Source organism: Phyllostomus discolor, chromosome 11 (assembly GCF_004126475.2).
Source record: "Phyllostomus discolor isolate MPI-MPIP mPhyDis1 chromosome 11, mPhyDis1.pri.v3, whole genome shotgun sequence".
Taxonomy (NCBI): domain Eukaryota; kingdom Metazoa; phylum Chordata; class Mammalia; order Chiroptera; family Phyllostomidae; genus Phyllostomus; species Phyllostomus discolor.
Genome location: NC_040913.2, coordinates 77,924,121 through 77,942,859, shown reverse-complemented (window position 1 = coordinate 77,942,859; position 18,739 = coordinate 77,924,121).

Genomic DNA, 18,739 nt, shown 5'->3' with positions numbered 1-18,739 from the left:
CATGTTGTCCTGAATCTCACCAACGATGTAAAAAAATCTCTTCCCTTTCACAGGTGATTTTAGTTTTGGGAAAAGCCAGAAGTTACAGGGTGCCAAATCTGGGTTGTAGGGGGACTGACTCACCTGGGTGATATGATATTTTGCTAAAAAACTCTGCACAAGAGGTGATGCATACGCAGTGCATTGTCATGATGAAGCTGCCAATCACCAGTTGCCCATAGCTGCAGCCTTCTGAATCATCCAATTAGTTTCTGTAGAGGAATGTTCAAGTTTAACACCAACTTTGAGGCAGACTTGTTGCTCTACTTGCTCAGTCATTTTGAATGTGAGGGACACACAATACACATGCTCACTCAACAGTGTCTACCAACCCCCACTGACTAGTACAGTGAAGTCGTCATTGTTCATGTATGCACATTCTAGTCCCTCTCCTTGACTGCTAGCTTACATCGATATGATATGAACAGTTCTCATTATATTGACAATGGCTGAACTTTTCCAGACAGACCTTGTAACACATGGGATTGGTTCTAGGACCCCTGCTTATACCAAAATCTACTAAGATGATAGCCCTTATGGGTGGGGCTCTTAGAGTTGGGCATCATATTGTGAGCCAAAAGGTCACCTGACTTGATTTCTGGTCAGAGCACATGCCTGGGTTGTGAGCCAGGTCGCTGGCTGGGGCATGCGAGAGGCAACTGATGTTTCTCTCACACATCAGTGTATCTCTACCTCTCCCTCCCTTCACATCTCTCTATAAAAATAAATAAAATCTTTAAAAAATCTGGGAGATGCTCAAGTTCCTTACAAAAAATTGCATAGTATTTACATATAACCTACATACATCCTCCCATATACTGTAAGTCATCTCTAGACTACTTATAATACCTAATACAAGGTAAGCGCTATGTAAATCGCTGTTACACTATATTATTTAGGGAATGACAAGGAATAAAAAGTTGGCCCATGTTCAGTACAGATGCAGCCATCCTAAGCCTAACTACAAAATACGTGTCAGCAACCACGTAACCTTTTTTCCTAATGTTTTTGATGCACAGCTGGTTAAAATCTGGAGATATGAAACCCACAGATAGAAGGCTAACTGTATAAAATGATAATGACAGGCACCTTGGTCTTTTCCTTCATTAAAAAAAAAAACCTTACCCGAGGACATTTTTTTCATTACTTTTAGGGAGAGGAAGGTGGGGGCAGATGAAGAGGGAGAAATGTCAATGTGAGAGAAACATAAATTGGCTGCCTTCTTGTACATACCCTGAACATGATCGAACCCGCACTCACAGCTTGGGTATGTGCCCTGACCAGGAATAGAAGCTGTAACCTTTCAGTCCACAGGATGATTCTCCAACCAACCAAGCCACACCAGGCAGGAGTCTTTCCCTTCATTTTTGAGGGAATACTTTAATTCTTTTGCAATTGAATGATAAGTTCTGTTTTTGTGGTAGATATCCTGTAAACATCAGGTTAAATTTCCCTGGGTATAAAATTCCAGAATGAAATTTTCTCTCAGCACTCTGAAGATATTATCCCATTACTTAGTGCCATCCACTACATTTTAGAAACCACCTCTAATTTGTCACTTGTTTTATAGAATATCTTTTTCTCTGGTGGCTTTTTAAAATCTTTGTCACTGATATTCTGCATTTTCACCATGATGTTGTAGTCTAAGATTCTGATGGACTTCTTAAATCTAATGTTTGATATTTTTCACAGTTATATAAAATTCTCAGCAACTTCATGTTTTTTTTAAATTGTATTTTATTAATTATGCTATTACAGTTGTCCTGATTTTCCCTCTTTACTGCCCTCCACCCAGCAACCCCACTCCCTCAGGCAATCCCCACACCACTGTTAATGTCCATGGGTCATTCATGTAAGTTCTTTGACTTCTCCATTTGCCATACTGTCCTTTACATCCCTGTGGTTATTCTGTAACTACCTATTTGTATTTCTTAATCTCATTACCTCTTCAGCCATTTGCCCACAATCCCCTCTCACCTGGCAACCATAAAAACACTTTTCACATCCATGATTTTTTCTTCTTGTTTGCTTAGTTTGTTTTTTAGAGTCACTTGTAGACAGGTATGTATTTATTGCTATTTTATTGTTCATAGTTTTGATCTTTTCTTTTATTTAATATATTTTATTGATTATGCTATTACAGTTGTCCCATTTCCCCCTTCTCTCCCCTCTACCCTGTACCCCTCTCCCACCCACATTTCCCCCCCTTTAGTTCATGTCCATGTGTCATACTTATGAGTTCTTTAGCTTCTACATTTCCTCTACTATTCTTGCCCTCCCCCTATCTATTTTCAACCTACATTCTATACTACTTATTCTCTATACCTTTTCCCCCTCTCTCTTCCTCCCACCCCCCTGCTGCTAACCCTCCATTTCTGTGGTTCTGTTCCTGTTCTAATTGTTTACTTAGTTTCTTTTGGTTTTGCTTTAGGTGTGGTTGTTAATATTTGTGAGTTTGCTGTCCTTTTACTATACATGTCTTTTCTTTATCTTCTTTTCTTAGATAAGTCCCTTTAGCATTTCATAAAATAAGGGCTTGGTGATGATGAACTCCTTTAACTTGACCGTATCAGAGAAGCACTTTATCTGCCCTTCCATTCTAAATGAGAGCTTTGCTGGATAGAGCAATCTGGGATGTAGGTCCTTGTCTTTCATGACTTGGAATATTTCTTTCCAGCCTCTTCTTGCCTGTAAGGTCTCTTTTGAGAAATCAGCTGACAGTCAGATGGGAACTCCTTTGTAGGTGGCTATCCCCTTATCTCTTGCTGCTTGTAGGATTCTCTCCTTCGTTTTTACCTTGGCTAATGTAATTATGATGTGCCTTGGTGTGTTCCTTCTTGGGTCCAACTTCTTTGGGGCTCTCTGAGCCTCTTGGATTTCTTGGAAGACTGTTCCCTTTGCCAGAATGGGGAAGTTCTCCTTTATTATTTGTTCAAATACGTGCTCAATCTGTTGCTTTTCCCCTTCCGATTCTGGTACCCCTATAATTCGGATATTGGAACGTTTAAAGGTGTCTTGGATGCTCTTAAGGTTTTCCTCGATTGTCTGAATTCTTATTTCATCATGCTTTCCTGCTTGGTTGATTCTATCTTCCTTCTGGTCCACTGTATTGTTTTGAGACTCAGATTCCTTCCTTTCACTATTGGCTCTCCTCCGCGTATCTTCCTTCATCTCTTTTATGGTAGCCTGCATCCTTTCATCTAAATTGCGCCCAACATCAACCAATTCCATGAGCTTTCTGATCACCAGTGTTTTGAACTGTGCATCTGATAGATTGGCTATTTCTTGGTCACTCAAAAGGATGAGTCCTGGGGGACTGATCTGCTCTGTTGAAAACATATTTTTCCCCTGTCTCTCCTTCCCCCCCCCCCCCCGGTCTGGTTGCTCTTGTTACAGTGGGGAGTGGAGCCTTAGGTGATCACCGGGGCAGGGCACTCCAGTCGCTAGATTGTGACGTTATATGTGGGGGCGGGGGCGGGAGCGGGGATGGGAGAAAACAACGGCAGTAGTTCCGTTCTCCTGGGCCCAGACCCTTCTCTGGGCTCCGGGGCTGCGAGCTCTGCCCTGGTCCACAATCGCTGCCCCTCTGGGTCTGCCAGCCGCAGCTTGCGTACTCAGGGATCACTGCTGCGTTCTTCAGCCCCGATGGCTGTCGCGCCGATTTTGCGCCAAACTTTCCCTGACCTCCGCGCGCCGCCGACTGCGCCAGCCCCGCGCCCGCCCAGCTCGTCTTCTACCAGTCCGGATGAACGCGTCTACTTCAACTTCTTGGCTGCCCAATTTCCATTCAGATAAATCCTCTGCCGGATCTGGGTGCTGTCTGTAAATTGTTGTTGTAAATTATTGTTGTTCTAATCTTGGTTGTGGGAGGAGGTACAGTGCATCCACCTATTCCTCCATCTTGCCGGAAGTCCCTCTGATCATCTTTTCTTAAATAAGTCCCTTTAACATTTTATATAGTAATGGTTTGGTGATGATGAACTCCTTTAGTTTTTTCTTCTCTGGGAAGCTCTTTATCTGCCCTTTGATTCTAAAGGGTAGCTTTGCTGGGTAGAGCAATCTAGGCTGTAGGTCCCTGCTTTTCATGACTTTGAATATTTCTTGCAATCCCTTCTAGCCAGCAAAGTTTCTTTTGAGAAGTGAGCTGACAGTCTTATGGGAACTCCTATGTAGGTAATTATCTGCTTTTCTTTCGCTGTTTTTAAGATTTTCTCTTTACCTTTAACCTTTGGTATTTTAATTACGATGTGTCTTGGAGTGGCCCTCTTTGTATTCATATTTCAGATTCTCTGTGCTTCCTGGGCTTGCATGTCTATTTCCTTCACCAAATTAGAGAGGTTTTCTTACATTGTTTTTCCAAATGGATTTCTAATTCCTTGCTCTCTTTTCCTTCTGGCACCTCCATGATGCAAATGTTGGACGTCCTAAAGTTGTCCCAGAGACTGCTTCTTACACTATCCTTGTTATTTGGATTCTTTTTTCTTCTTGTTCTGATTGGTTATTTTTTTCTTCTTTATGTTATAAATCACTGATTTGAGTCTCAGCCTCATCCATTCTATAGTTGTTCCCCTGTAAACTGTTCTTTATATCAATTATGGCACCAGCTTGCCAGCTCTGTGGGGGGAGGGTTTAGAAAAGAAACAATGGCCTCTTCTCACTCTGATGCCAGACACTGCAGTCTCTTCCTGTATACTACCGGTGCCTTTCAAGCTGCTACCCCAGTGCTGGACCTCAGAGTCTGAGTAGGTGAGTTTGTGTGTGGGTTCTTTAAGAGGAAATGCTTGGAGCTCCAGAAGGTTTTTCCACTGACTCAATCCTCACTGGTTTTTGCGGCCAGAAGTTATGGGGACCTATCTTTCTGGTCCTGGAACTCTAGGCTAGGGGACCTGTTGTGGGTCTGGGATTCCTTGCTCCTGAGGATTATCCCTCCTCAATTTTTATCTACCACAGATGGGTGAGGGACAAACCCAATCCATATCTGCATCCCTCCTACTAATCTGGATGGATGTGATTTCTTTTAATTCCATAGTTGTCATACTTCCATTCACCTCAATTTCTGATGGTGATGGCTGTTCCATATCTGAGTTATAATTTTGATGTGGTTGTGTGAGGAGGTAAGTCATGTCTGCCACACTGCCATCCTGACCAGAAGTCCCACAACTTTATCTTTGAGTATGGTTCTATTTAAATAGAATAACACTTTCAGTTATGTATGTTAAAACTTCTACCTATATTTTTCAAGTTTATTAATTCATATTCTTTATCTCTTCCCTAGAATGCCTTATCAATAAAGTTGATTTAAAAATCAATTAAGTTGATTTTATACAGACACAACACACACTGAGGAGGGGGAATAAGGTGGTATCTGTGTTTGCATAAAAATTATATGGTTTATAAATGAAGCTTCATTAGGGTTCATTATAACACTCTTACTTTCACATGTGCTTAAATTTTTTATTATGCTTGAAAAATAATGTAAATGTAACAGTATTTGCCTACATATGTATAAATTATCTTTGAAAGAAATCAGTAAGTTGTCTACAGACAAGCACTTGGTGATTTAGAAATGAGGAGAGCAATTTATCAGTTTATATCTTTATAACTTTTGTATTTTTGTCTTTGCAAACATATAACCTCTTAAAAATGAAAAGACTCATTCACAATAGCAAAAAAAATTAAACTACTTAAGAATAAACTTAGGAAATGGTATGAAGATGTCTAAAATAACTGAGGATCATAGAACATTTGCTTAAGAGGGGAATATGGACTTCCGGCCAAGATGGAGGCACACGTGGATGCACCGTACCTCCACCCACAACAAAATAGGGACAACAACAATTTAGAAACAGAATAACATCCAGAAATGACAGGAAATTGATCTGAATGGAAGTCAGACAACCAAGAAGTTGAATTAGACCCATGCATCCAGACCGGTAGGAGAGGCAGAGATGAGCAGCCAGGCTCGGGTCGCGGTGGAGAGCAGAGCGTGGTGGGATCGGGTGCGTAAGGCATCTGGGGGCACATAAGGCATCTGGAGCATGCAAGACCACAGCCAGTGGACCCTGAGTGCACAGGTGGCAGCTGGCAGACCCTGGCCCAGGGGTGGAAACCAGCAACTGGCAGACCCAGTGAGGCAGCGATTGTAAAGCAAGGCAGGGAGCACAACCCAGATCACAGCGCTGGGAAATAGAGCCTCAGGACACTGACTGAGGTAACCTGTGGGAGTTGAAGCACACAGACAGGAGAGGTCCTTGGAAAGTCCCACGGTGCCCACCCACACAGGAACTGACACCAGAGGGGCCCAGTTTGCTTGGGGGAAGCAGCAGAGGGGACTGAGATCCCTAGGATAATGCAGCAACCGCCATTGTACCCTCTCAGACCCCGCCCCAACATAAATGTCACAACCCAGCAACTGGGGTGCCCCGCCCTGGTGAACACCTAAGGTTCCGCCCCTCTTACATAACAGGCACGACCAGACCAAAGGGTGGGGGGAAGATGGCTCAAACAGAAGTGAAGGCCCCACAAGCAATACTTTTAAGCGACTGAGAGATAGCCGACCTATCAGATGCACAGTTCAAAGCACTGGTGATCAGGATGCTCACAGAATTGGTTGATTTGGGTCCCAAATTAGATGAACAAATGCAGGCTATGATAAGAGAAATTAAGGAAAATGCACAGGGAACCAATAGTGATGGGAAGGAAACTGGGACTCAAAACAATAGAGTGGACCAGAAGGAAGAAAGAAACATCCAAACAGGAAAGAATGGAGAAATAAGAATTCAAAAAAATGAGGAGAAGCTTAGGAACCTCCAGGACATCTTTAAACGTTCCAACATCCGAATTATAGAGGTACCAGAAGGAGAAGAGGAAGAGCCAGAAATTGAAAACTTATTTGAACAAATAATAAAGGAGAACTTCCCCATTCTGGCAAAGGAAATAGACTTCCAGGGAGTTCAGGAAGCTCAGAGAGTCCCAAAGAAGTTGGACCCAAGAAGGAACACACCAAGGCACACCATAATTACATTAGCCAAGGTAAAAATGAAGGAGAGAATCCTAGAAGCAGCAAGAGATAAGGAGACAGTCACCTACAAAGGAGTTCCTATCAGACTGTCAGCTGATTTCTCAAAAGAGACCTTATAGGCTAGAAGGGGCTGGAAAGAAGTATTCCAAGTCATGAAAGGCAAGGACCTACATCCAAGATTGCTCTATCCAGCAAAGCTTTCATTTAGAACGGAAGTGTTCTTAGATAAGGTCAAATTCAAGGAATTCATCATCACCAAACCCTTATTTTATGAAATGTTAAAAGGACTTATCTAAGAAAAGAAGATAAAAAGCATGTATAGTAAAAGGACAGCAAACTCACAACTACTAACAACCACACCTAAAACAACAACAAAAAGAAACTAAGTAAACAACTAGAACAGGAACAGATCCACAGAAATGGAGACCACATGGAGGGTTAGCAACAGGGCAGTGGGAGGAGGAGAGAGTAGGAAAAGGTATGGAGAATAAGTAGCATAGATGGTAGGAAGAAAATAGACAGGAGGAGGGCAAGAATAGTATGGGAAATGTAGAAGCTAAAGAACTTATGACACATGGACATGAACTAAAGGGGGGGAATGTGAGTGGGAAAGGATGTACAGGGTGGAGGGGAGTGAAGGGGAAAATGGGACAACTGTAATAGCCTAATCAATATTTTTTAAAAAAGGGGAGTATGAATACTTTATGAAAAGTAGTTATTGTGACAATGAAAAATCTTCCTACATTAAGTCTCTAAAGTTGATTCAATCTCCAAGTTGACAAAAATAATACTAATCGTCATATGGAAGAAGAAACAGAATGATGAGGAAATTATGAGGTAATAACTAGAGAATTTTACTTAATAATTATGGCAATTATAATTAACTGGATACATTACCACTGAATTAAATTCAGGTTCTACTAATAAAAACAGAAGAGGCTAATGAATAGTTGACAACTTAAAACTATGGCACTGACACAAAAATCAGTAAAACACCATAGTCAGGAAAAGAGATTTTGAAGATGCTAATATTGGTACTTTAAATTACTGGGGAATTATCTATGGTATTGAAACAAGTGCCTAGCCAATTGGAAAAATAACACACAAAGCTGTATCTTTCTTTTAGTCCTTACACCAAAATAAATTCCAAATGGATCAATCCAGATCCCAGTAAGACAATGGACAAAAAACCTGAAAAGATTCTAAAGAAAAAGCACATATAGCCAATAAATGAATGAAAAAAGATGCTGAATTAGAGAACAAAATCTAAAACTACAATGAGACTGTTTTTCTGTACCTCTCAAATCAGCAAATATTTAAGTATGACAATATCAAATGCTGTAAAGGTACAGAACAACCAGAACTCTCATATATTTTTGGTCATCATATAAAGTTGGTACAGCCACTTTAGACAGCAAAGAAATAATAAAGTGAAGAAATAAAATGGGAGTCATAGTCATGCTGCAAAATTACTAAAATCAAGTAGGTTGAGGCATGAGGAGATGGCTCTATTCTTATTTTAACTAGCCTGAGAACTTAAAAATTTTTAACTTTCCAATCCTGGTCACATGTTGAGACTACCTGACATCCATTATCCACACTGCCAGTCATTTAGAGCAGGGGTCCCAAACCCCCAGGCTATGATCCATCAGGACCCCAAGCTTTATGCTTCTCATCAGTTTTCAGGAAGTTTGGAAGTTGTATTGTAAACTATAAAATGTTTTGCCTCCTATCCCTAGCCTTCTCTCTTCCACTTTCAGGTTCTATTTACTTTTTCTCTGTGGTCCCACTTACAGGCTTACATAACAAAAAAATTTTTTAAAAGACTTTATTTTTTAGAAGGGAAGGGAGGGAGAAAGGAAGAGAAACATTGATGTATGAGAGAAACATTAATCAGCTGCCTTTCTCATGTGCCCCCATCAGGGACTGGCCCACAATCCAGGCATGTGTCCTGACTGGAAGTCAAACTGGCGACCTTTCAGTTCACAGGCTGGCATTCAACCCACTGAGCCACACCAGCCAGGACTTAAGTTTCTTTTTAGAGGAATTTAAATCCTAACTCTGATTGTACATATCATGGAAATAGTAACAAACTGTAATCAGTAAAAATCTAAATGACCTGTTATAACTAGCTTCATGCTTATGTCTTGATTTCAGGATATTACTACTTATTCCTTGATTTCGGGATAATACTAAAATACCACAATAACACTACTAATTTCATGGTAATATCTGTGTGGTATTAATTCATATATTAAAATGCTGCAAATTCTTTAAGAAAGGTACTTTTTATTAGATAAACATTCAGCAAAATTTGTGACAGACTCCAAATTCTACATTCTTTTGTTTCTCCAAGTTAAGCATTCAAGAATATAAAGGTATTTAAAATAGACATTGTAGACATATTTTTAAAAAGAAAATATCATTACTATACATTTTAAAACACTTAAAAAGAACATCTCACTCTTTATTGATATGTTATTTGCCTACATTTTATTAAAGTGCTTTAATAAGGTATCATTGCCCAAGAGACCTAAAGAAATAAAATTAGAGAATATAAAAGAAATTAGGATAATTACAGTCATGAAATCTAAGGGAAATAAGGATGAGACAGGTATATGATGAAATGCCAAATAATGTGGGAACTAGAAATTCTGAACAATTTGATAGTGATAGTCTATATCCTTACAAATTCCCATGATGTGCACGCTGGCATTCACTTATAATATCAATAGTGATATAAAATATTTAGTAATTATTAACACATACATTTGGAAATTAGTGACATTTGCATGTCTTTCATAATTATATTAAGTTAAAGGATAATTTTTAAGTCAGTACATTAATAAGAATCTGAAGCAAATATAAGTTAACACAACTGTCATGTATAAAAAACACGTATGTATGAATACATAAAAGTGAAAAACTATCTTTCAGTTTGACCATGAAAATCACTCAAGGAAGGATGTTAACACAAAGAGACACTTCCTCAGTGGTGTCCCAGGCTTTCTGGAATAGGAAAACAGTGACGAACAAAACTCTTGGACTAAGAGAAAATAATATGGCTATGAGGACATTAAAATTACAGAACACCACCAACTACAGGTTTTAACAAAAGGTACTGGTTTGGTAAGCCTTTTCATAAATTTGTGGGAGATATTCCATTAAAAGGAAAACGAGAGACTTCTAGCCAATATGGCAACACAGGTAAACATGACTTGCCTCTTCACACAACCACATCAGAATTACAACTAAATTTTAGAACCATCATTCAGAACTGGCAGAAATCAAGTTGAATGGAAGTCTGACAACTACAGAATTAAAGAAACCACATCCATTCAAACGGGTAGGAGAGGCAGATATGCTGAACTGGCCCATCCCACATCCATGTGTGGTGGATAAAAATCTGGGAGGGATATCTTGAGGGTGAGGAGTCCCACCTTCATGCCAGCGCCCCCAGCCCAGGGTTTCAGTGCCGGGAAGATAAGTCCCCATAACTTCTGACTGCAAATCCCAGCAGGAATTGAGTTGGTGGAAGAAACTTTTGGCGCTCCAAGCAGTTCCTCTTAAAGAACCCAAACACAAACTGTTACTCAGACTCACACTCTCTGAGCTCAGGCATGGGGTAGTGGCTTGAAAGGCACAGGCAGCATATAGGGAGGAGCTGAAGTGGCAAGAGCTGGGGGACAGCTTTCCCTCAGACAGAAAGGCAGGATGGCCACAGAGCCTGTAGGCAGGTGACTTTTCTGAGACTCCATTAACCAGGCTAACACTGGTCCCATCCAGTCGCCCTGCAGATCACCTGAGGCTCTGTCTCACCCAACTTACAGCTGTTAACAGTAGTAGCTTTTCCACATAAATCACTAGTCTTGGCTCAAGCTTCGCAACTTCCTAAATCCTCTCAAATAAGCAACAGGGGGCCTCAGTGAGACCCCAGTCCCCATACCTCTTGCTAAGTGGTCCCAGGTATGGCACTAGCAGCAGCCAGCCTTGATTCACAGCTTGGCTTCACCCGGGAATCTCCAACCCCAGCCCAAGTAGCAGCCATCTTAGCTTGCTCTATAGCTCAGGCAGGGTGGCCCCAGGCAAAACATAGGTGGGGGCCGACATTGGCCGGCATCACCCAGGAAACTCCAGGATCCACACACCCAGTGGACAGCTACAGACTATGTCAGAACACTACCACCCTGCCCCTGCTGAGCTGATCTTCCACAGAGGGCAAAGTTCGTGATCAGTGGTCACAGCCAATCCTTGCAACTGATTGACCTGGGTAGATACCTCCCATTGACCTGCCAACAGCAACCAAGGCTCAATTACAAGAGGAGGGCCCACACAAAAGGTGCACCTTGGGTACCCAGCTTGGGTGATAGGGGAGGCTGTGCCACTGGACCCTACAGGACACCTACTACATTAGGCCATGTTACCAAGACAGGGAGTTATAGAAGCTCTATTTAATACATAGAAACAAGCACAGGGAGGCTTTCAAAATGAGGAGACAAAGAAACATGGCCCAAATGAAAGAACAGATCAAAAAACTCCAGAAACAGAGGTAAACCAAATATAAGCAATCTATCAGATGCAGAGTTCCAAACTTTGGTCATAAAGATGCTCAAGGAACTTAGGGCCTCAGCAGCATAAAAAAGATCCAGTGAGAAATGAAGGACACACTAATTGACATAAAGAACAGTTTACAGGGAAACAACTATAGAGTGAATAAAGTTAAGAATCAAATCAACGATTTGGAACATAAAGGAGGAAAAAAAAAAGAACCAATCAGAACAAGAAGAAAAAAAGAATCAAACCCCGCCCCCCCCAAAACAAGGATGGTATAAGCAGCCTCTGGGACAACTTCAGGAGGTCCAACATTTGCATCATATGGGTGCCAGGAGAAGAGCAAGAAACTGGAAATCCATTTGAAAAAATAATGAGAGAAAACTTCCCGAATTTGGTGAAGGAAATAGACATGCAAGTCTGGAAGCACAGAAATCTGAAACACAAAGAGGTCCACTCCAAGACACATCGTAATTAAAATACCAAAGGTTAAAGATAAAGAAAAGAATGTTAAAAGCAGCGAAAGAAAAGCAGATAATTACCTACATAGGATTCCTATAAGACTGTCAGCTCACTTCTCAAAAGAAACTTTGCTGGCTAGAAGGGATTGCAAGAAATATTCAAAGTCATGAAAAGCAGGGACCTACAGCCTAGATTGCTCTACCCAGCAAAGCTACCCTTTAGAATCAAAGGGCAGATAAAGAGCTTCCCAGAGAAGAAAAAACTAAAGGAGTTCATCATCACCAAACCATTACTATATAAAATGTTAAAGGGACTTATTTAAGAAAAGATGATCAAAACTATGAACAATAAAATAGCAATAAATACATACCTGTCTACAAGTGACTCTAAAAAACAAACTAAGCAAACAAGAAGAGAGACAAAATCATGGATATGAAAAGCATTTTGATGGCTGCTAGATGGGAGCATGGTATAAGGGAAGGGGTGAAGGGGTGAAAGGATTAAGAAGTACAAATAGGTAGTTATAGAAAAGCCATAAGGATGTAAAGTACATCTCTAAAATATAGGAAATGGAGTAGCTGAAGTACTTACATGAATGACCCATGGACATTAACAATGGTGTGGGGATTGCTTGAGGGAGTGGGGTTGCTGGGTGGAGGGGGGCATAGGGAGAGTACATTCAGACAACTGTAATAGCATAATCAATAAAGTGTAATTAAAAAAACTAAAAATTTAAATTAAGAAAGTCACATTAAAAACAAACAAAACCCCCAAATACTAAAATTGTCCATCCTCTTATTTACTAGAACCTATCCAGTATAGTAACTCTGTATTTAATCTGCAGAAGTATGTATTTGTGTGGGTATGGCTGAAAATATTCAACTAACATTATAATTAAATATAAAAATTCTTATTCTACCCTTGCTGGTATGGCTCAGTGGATTGAGTTCTGGCCTGCGAACCAAAAGGTCGCTGGTTCAATTCCCAGTCAGGGCACATGCCTGGGTTATGGACCAGGTTCCCAGAATGGGGCACGCAAGAAGCAACCACACATTAATGTTTCTCTCCCTCTCTTTCTCCCACTCTTCCCCTCTGTCTAAAAATAAATAAAGTCTTTAAAAAAGTATTTGTTAAAAAATGAGTTGTTCTTCTTTGAAGTACAGTCTAGCACAAATAGCACCTTTTTAAAACAAAATCTTTTATTACAAAATCATAAGCATTTAATTCTTTAACATAACAATAGCATATTCAACACACCATATGACATTTTAGGTGAAATGTTCAAATTAAAACTATAAATTATCACGCCCACGTTATTACCCTACCAACCACACTTAAGCAAGCCTTTCTTCTGCTGGACCCCTGTATTTCAGATTCTTCTTTAAACTATCCATTTTGGGGGGTGGAAAGGCTTATAAAATAGTTGGGGAGAAAAACACCTCAGTTTTACCTCATTTTAACCAGTTTCAGGAGATGCTTACAGTGTGTCATTTAAGAATACAAGTGTCAAGGAGTCATGCCTACAAAATTATGTTTAGCTGACAGACAACAATCCAAAAGAAATGTCAACTTTCCCATTCTTTAGGAACCTCTTGTATTTGAGGGCAGAAAATAGAAGAGCAAACATCACCTTATATGATGCACAATTAACATTTGTTAGGGTATAAAATTATATTGGAAAATTAAGTAAGCTTGTTATGAATGCGCCAAATTAACACTTATTAAGTGGAGTGCAGGGTGCCAGATGGTGAGTCAAAGTTCAACAACAGACCACAAGAGGAATTTAAATAGAGAAGTTTATTACTCACAGGCCCTTAAAATGCCGCAAGGGACAACACAGGGAGGTCAAGGCAGAGTGCAGAGGGAGAGGCTTGACCTGGAGCACTGCCTTCATGAGGGTCTATGTGGAGTGCTGTGGGATTCCTGGGCCAGAGACAGATAGGGCAACTCAAACCAAAAGAGCAGGGTTCGGGTAAGCCACATGGGGATCTTTTCTAAGGGGAAGACGTGGGAGACAGAGAAGAGTACTGATAACAAGGGCTGTTGGGGAAGTCATACCAGAAACTTCCATTTGCTTGTGATTCTGAGGGCTACTACTGAGGGCATGCACTCACAGAAGAGGACTAGTGTCAGCTTAAGGTCACTGCAGGCTGCTCAGGCAAACAAAATGAATGCTGAGGTAGCGACACAATGAAGTAGCTTGGCTAAACTCTCCATAAAACTTGAGGTGAAAAAAAGCAGAGAAATGAAGTGATCAGTGTGGCAAGATCTGGGTATGGAATCAACTCCACTCAATTAATTTCAGTTATTTAGGTAGTTGAGCTTTGAGTCAGTTATCAAAGCTTTTAAAAAGTCTTGTACTGAAAAAGATCTTAACTGACACCTTTAGAAAAAAATATTACTCAGTAAGTTTGTTACCCAGGTATACAATACTTTCCAACTGTGGAACACTGGCTGGAACCAGGAACTAACAAGCACCAGGAACTAAAATTCACATTCATGAAATTACCTATGTTTCTGGTCTTAGTGAACTAAGGGCAGTGGTTCTCAAATTATGGTCCCTAGATTGGCAGCATCAGTATACCTGGAAACTTGTCGGCAACGCAAATCCTCTGGCCCTATCCTAGATCTATTCAATCAGAAACTCTAGGAGTTGGGCCCAAGCAGTCTGTGACTTGACACCCAGCAGTCAAGTTCTCTTGGTGGTTCTGATATAAGTTAAGTTTGACATTTATAGGTGGATAATTAAAGGTAAGAAACACATCCAATAAACTACATAAAAATCATCTTTTACCCCTTCTTCTTTTTTATTTTTAATATCAGCAATCTCTTTCAACCAGTGTCACAATGAGGAGAAAGAAATATTCTTAACCAGGAAATTCATTTTCTGCCTTAACACTCCTGCAGAGAAAGAATCAAAAATGGAAAGGAAAGGAAAGGAGAACGGAATGGAATGGAATGGAATGGAATGGAAAGGAAAGGAAAGGAAAGGAAAGGAAGGAAAGGAAAGGAAGTGGTTTTTGCCTTTTGGGGAGGAAAATGGAGGTAGGCATTTAATTCATTGAACAAGTATTTACCAAGCAACTACACCTGGTTCCTAGGCACTCAGCAAGAAGGAAAGCCAAGGAAGTAGAAAAGTATCGTGAAGGCCATCAACAATTTTTATCCTGGGTATCATTTAATGTAATACTAGTAAACAGAAGTTGCCTATTCCTGGTGTTCACATAGGCAGTAATACCCACTTGAGTAATAAGGTATTTATATTAAAGCAATGGACTAGCAAAGCAAAAAAAACATGGTTCATCCCTAATGTCCTAGGGTTAATGTTTCACAAACTTTAACATATATCAGAATAACTGAGAGGGCTTATTAAAACACAGATTACTAGGTTGCACTTCCAGTTTCCAATTCAGTATGACCAAACTGAGGCCAAGTAATTTTTACTTCTAATAAATTCCCAAGTGACTCTGATTGTTATAGAGACCACATTTTGAGAAGCACCAAGCTAGATCATCCAGTCCAATAAAATTTGGGCACTCCAGGAAAGAAAACATCTAAGGATTACCAGCACATTTCTTAAGTCTCATTCATTTATACCTGTTGCTGAGATTTAGTCTGTTAACCTCAGGGCAAAGAAAATAGCCAAGAGAGGGATTATCCTTTAAACAATGTGGTTTAACTATTATTTTATCACAATAACCCATGTTCAGTTGTCTATGTTGGATCTACCAACCTCCACTATGAGGAGTTTCCTAAACTAGAAGTAAAAGCTAGTACTCAAAGATTTTCATGATTTTGTGGTGACTCAAAAGTCCTAATTTTGTTTAATGTCCTGTTCTATATGGGTAGATTTCTCTAAAAATTTGGGGCAGACTCTCTTTTCCAGGTCCAAGAGTATCCTATATCTAATTACACAGTCAAAATGAAAGGAAAGTTAAAAGTAATTTACATGCTTTAAAGACTATCCCAAGAGCCTAAGCTGCGGAAAAGAGTATTTCCAGTCCAGCTGCTTTTCGTCAGGGGAATAATTAAAGTTAAGGGGGTCCCTCGGTTTCCCTTTGGAGTTTACAAGCTTTGGTAAAAATAGATCAGGTTCCACAAAGAGGCCAAGGTCATCCTAGTTACAGAGAAAGGTGAGGAAATAGCTCAATTTTTCACTAACTCAATCCTCTAGTCTTAATCCTTTCTTCAGCCTTAAATGCCCAAGTTCTGCTGGCATGACCAAAATAGAACCACTCTACCTACCAGGGAGGACACAATCAAAGGAGAACGTGCAACTTATTTCACAACAAGAACAATAACCTGGATTACCTACCCTCCTCCTCTACATATAAACCTCATTTTATATTTATAGATGAACACAATGACAGGGTAGTTGCTACTATTAGTGAGCGCAAGTATTAAATATAAAGAATATCTTCCTCTAAGTTACTGTATTGAAAACACAGTGAAAAACAAATGATAACAGCCAGAAAGAAAACCCTTTGCTAGTTTACAGCCATTTCTTGTCTTCTCCTTGCTGATATAAAGAGAGATGATTGCCTAGGGAAAGTCCTGGAAATTAGATGTGTTCTTAGAACGGTGTAACATATGAAAGTTAATTGTGCTAGGGGCTGTGAAAGATGAAGAGTAGATCAATCAATAAAATCCCAAACTGAGCCCACTCTCTGCTCAGCAGATGGAAATTACATGCAAAAGGAGTAAGGGAGTTGTTATGAAAGCACAGGGATAAGATTAGTAGCTAATCTATTATGGCTATGAGGCTTTTTAAAAGACATTAGGGAAATACAAAGGAATAATCAGATGATTAAAGATAATGACATAAAATTTTCAAGGGAATTAAAAACATAAAACTCTTGGAAGAAAAAGAATAAGAGCACCTTGTTTAATCCTTGTAGAAAACCTATCAATCACCTTCTGCAACAAACAATATAATCTCTAAAACTGATCACATCTAAAAATCCACACAACTCATTTTTATTAATGTAGGACAAATAACTACACAGGTAATATGTGAGATATTTCTTGGACTGAACCAACAAATGAGTCAACCTGGCCTCCCGCTCTGGATTGTTATCTAGTTAAAATCTAAGAGCAGCCCTCAGATTGCCCCCTAATCTAAAACTTTGCACTGAATCATTCTTGCTTTCCAAGATATTCCTCTCATTTTGTTATGTTACTTTTTATTCATTTAAAGATTTTATTTATTTTTAGAGAGGAAAGGGAGGGAGCAAGAAAGAGAGAGAGAAACATCCATGTTTGGTTGCTGGGGGCCATGGCCTCCAACCCAGGCATGTGCCCTGACTGGGAATCGAACCTGCGATGCTTTGGTTCGCAGCCCACGCTCAATCCACAGAGCTACACCAGCCAGGGATTCCTCTCATTTTAAAATACTAAGCTATCTTTTTGTGTTGGTCAAAGAATTCAACAGTAGTTTCATTTTCTACACATCTTGGTATGGAAAATATAGCTACCAGACATTACTCACCTATTATGGTCTGCTGAACCTAAAATAAGTAAATGTATGGCTGAGGCTAGAAAGATAAAGTAAAAAAAATCTTTTTTAAAAGGTTAACTATTTAATATTGGACTAGGTAAAATGGAGTGATGCCTAGAAAACACTAATACATAATTATAATTCCTAAATTAATTTATTTAGTTATACATCCTTTTCATGAAAGTGGTAGAATAGTCACTTAAAAATTTAAGGTTTTTTTCATATTCTATTTTGAGGTTAGCAATTGACAATTATTCAATCTTCTTTCATTTCATCAACAAGATAATAATGTGCATCCTTACTAATGTTCTTATCAAGGATTGTTTTAAATTTGTCTATTTCTAACACCAAATTTATTTTAAGAGTCTACCTGACTTAAATATCAAACTGTTTTCTCAAAAATTCTGTAGTAGTAGTTTAATCATGCAATGTCTAAAACATTGAAATAAAACTGGTGGGAATTACACCTCATAGATGGACTGGAGATTTAAAGGACTTCAAAGACACCTGCAGGCAAAATTTGAATATGGAATCCCAGGGAGAAAACTAACTAGAATACTTCTCATATCCTCCCCCTGCCCTAAGTAGAAAGAAAAGTAAACTGGAATCATTTTTCTTTTTGATACTATTCTTCTATTAGACTAAAATTTTAGTCCTACTTTTGGACAGTCACATTAAATATAAGGTGACCAAAAAAATAATAATTTGCCATCAGATTTTTTTCAGATTTCAAATTGTGGCAAATAATTATCCTTAATTTAACATGAGTAGTTTAGATAGATTCCTTTTTACAAGAAAATATTTGACTTATTCATATCATAGATTAAAGATAAAATTTTTAAAAGATTTCATTTATTTTTAGAGAGAGGGGAAGGAAGGGAGGAGGAAAGGGGCAGAAACATCAATGTGCAAGAGAAATATCAATCGGTTGCCTCTCACACACCCCCAACTGGGAACCTGGCCCACAACCCAGGCATGTGCCCTGACCAGGAATTGAACAGACAACCTGTTGGTCTTCAGGCCAGTGCTCAATTCACTGAGCCACATCCACCAGGGCTAAAGGTAAGTATTTTCAGTGAGTCTGGTAAAGTCAGATCACCTGGGTCCAAATACTATTCTGTCCCTGACTAAATATCCAACTTCGGACAAGTTAGCTTATCTCTCTTGTG